This window comes from Egretta garzetta, unplaced genomic scaffold, assembly GCF_000687185.1.
Source record: "Egretta garzetta isolate BGI_Z169 unplaced genomic scaffold, ASM68718v1 scaffold206, whole genome shotgun sequence".
In the NCBI taxonomy this organism is placed as follows: domain Eukaryota; kingdom Metazoa; phylum Chordata; class Aves; order Pelecaniformes; family Ardeidae; genus Egretta; species Egretta garzetta.
Window position 1 is genome coordinate 2,457,577 of NW_009259984.1, and position 2,935 is coordinate 2,460,511.

Below are 2,935 nucleotides of genomic sequence, written 5' to 3' on the forward strand. Positions count from 1 at the left end.
TTGCCTGAGAAGAGTGAACGCTTCAGTTTTCCTCCCTTCTTTAAGACTTCACGACATGCAACACAACTAAGTGCGGTACATAGTCCAGAAAATTTAAAACGCAGTCTGAAGACTGTCGGTGTGTCACTCACTCTCAGAACAGAGCAAGCAAGCGGCATGCTAAGCTAACATTTGTGTTAACCACAGCCGGTTCTGAAGTCAAGGCATTCTGTACACAAGAAAGTCAGATTTCTTTCAACATAGCTCTTTTGAGAGCTTGATGTTCATGTTTAAATCATCTTAGAATTAAGAATCCAGTTGTTAGGGCCAGAGTATAGGCTAGGGAATATTCGTACAAAATATTTAAAGTTATTCTCTGGTTTCCCTGGATCCTGCTAATGTTTCAACATGGGCCAGTCTCCTTTTGCTGAATTAGAGCAGGCTGAGGTTAGGAAAACCTAAAATTAGTGGGATTTAAACTCTAATTGCTAAACTAAAGCATTGGAAATCTGGTGACTGATGCCTTAAGAGCTCTTTGTAAAGAAAATATTTTACAATCAAAGGAAACCAAAACAGTACACTACCTGCTTTGGACAGACTGAGAATACGTATACTGGAAATAGTTTTGTGTTACAAAGGTTCTGAAAGTTCCCCCAAACTTTTTAACGTTTTGTCTAACGTATGTTACAAAATGTATATACACTGGAATTTCACGTGACACCCATCATGGGTTTTGCAGTGCTTTAAGGTACGCAAGCAGATAAGCTTTCAGATAGATGCCCAGATTGGCAATGAAAGCAGGTGGACATTGCTGTCACCAACTGCTTTCTCAAATTCATCTTCATGCCCCGTTCAAAACAGCAAATTTTCTAACCAACACAAAGTTCAAAGCAAAAGTTAAGTACAGACAGTGACCGTGGCAGCTGTTACTGGGCTAAAAGTTGGAGTTCTGAAAAGACCTGGAGTCTCAGTAAGACTTTTGCTGCTAAATTGCATATCTTTAGGTCACTTCTGAACATGAAGTGGTAAAAGCCCACAGCTTGCTTTAAGGTAAGCCTGCTCTGTGGCGCTATAGGCTTGCTTTAGGAGCATGCAGCAAGGCAGGGTATAGGTCTGCAACTCACTGTCTTCTTCAGGCTAGCTATGCAGATGCTCAAGGTACTCATGGTGTGATGGCTGAAAGGCTCAAAGTACTCTCAGTAAAAAAAGCTTTTCCATGCACAGATTTAGTGTAGACTAAGGGTGCTCTACAAATTCACATGCTTTGTGCACTAACTTTCTTGGTAAGATCTGTCCCAAAATACCTCATGCCCACTGGATTTTCTCAGTGTGGTAGCTAGCATGTATTTACTACCCTGAGATTAAAGCACAGTGAAGAATTGGCCCAAGAAATGCAGATATCCATCCGTCAAAATTTTGAGCGTATTTAATCCTCAAATCAGTTGCTGATACATGTTGATGTATCCATGGCAAGAGGCAGGATGGGAAAAGAGGCATTATTCCCTCTCTCTGAGAATACTTCAGCAATAACAAAAGTCATGTAACGATTCATCCTCACTCTCAAAAGCATGTTATGCCATGTCAGCACATAAACAAAGAAGATGTCATTGATAAAACTTCTGAAAAAGGGACTATCCCTGACTTTTGGCTGCTGCATCACGTTCTCAGCTCAGTTGTTGGTCCAGAATTATATCTAACTGCACACCACACTGACCTCCTGAAACAGGCATTGGGCCCAGACCATGATCTTGCATATCTTACTAAAACTTTGGAACAAATCCATCAAGAAAACTCAGAATTTACATTATCATAAAAGAACATAGTTGCCTTCCAAACCAAAAGTTAGAAGACTGGACTGCATGGAAGCAGTGCATAAGAATCAGAAAGAAAGACCAAATCAGAGGGTAAAGTGTCTTATCTTGAAGACAGATGCAAATGTGTAAATACTGGCATAATGTTCCTGATTCATGGGAGTAGATGCCATACCTGTTGCCCCAGAATATTATATAATCCCATATTATAAAAATTCCTTATCTCATTAGATGAGATTCAAAGTATAAAAAGTATAAGCTGCAAATTATCAGCTATAGGGGAACATATAACAGCAGGACTTTAAAAATCTAGTCCTGGTTTGGGGAAGGTTAGTTAGGAAGGAAACAGCCATAAATTAATCTAGACTTCAGGATAATCATATCTAATTTTAAAGTTTTCAGATGACTTTCAGAAAGGTATCAAAATACTTAAATGTACCAACATTATAAATTAAAATGGCTTTAGAAATAGTGAAAAAAGAAAAAAACCCCAAGCTTTACAATATTGTATAAACATAACTTTTTACTTCTGTCCTCTGGTGGTTTGGGTCTTGCGTTCAGTCCCGCAAATGACCTTTGCTGTAAATAGGCTGTTGTTTTTTCCCCATAATGCATAAATTAGAAGTCAAATGGGGAGATAGTTGACTGACAGCTGTGTAGTTTAATCTAGAGACCAGATGCAGGTTGAGAGCATTAGTAGGTAAGTATCATAATTCTTCCACCTCACTTCACTGGATGATCCTATTTTATCTGTCTAATGTAACCACTGGTCACTGAAACTGATTATAGTGATATTATTTATTTCATTAGCTCAAAATATCATCTAACCAAGGTAGTAATTTTGTAATTCTTTCTGGCATATTTGCCTTGGTTTCTTTAAATCTATTACCCTTCATTATATATTTCTCTACTATAATTATCCAGATTTTTTTTTTTACTTTTGACCTTCATTTTTAATATAGTTTCCTGTATTTTAAAAAAGCTGTAAACCTTCATGATATATATCTGGCACACTCCACTCAAAAGAAGTCTATTAGCTTGCAGTCATATGGTGTTTGGGAATGATAATGTGACTTTTAGCTGGAAGATCCATCTCCCTGTTTCACTTCTGATTCAAGACCCCTGGCAATTACCAAGCAGTCTTC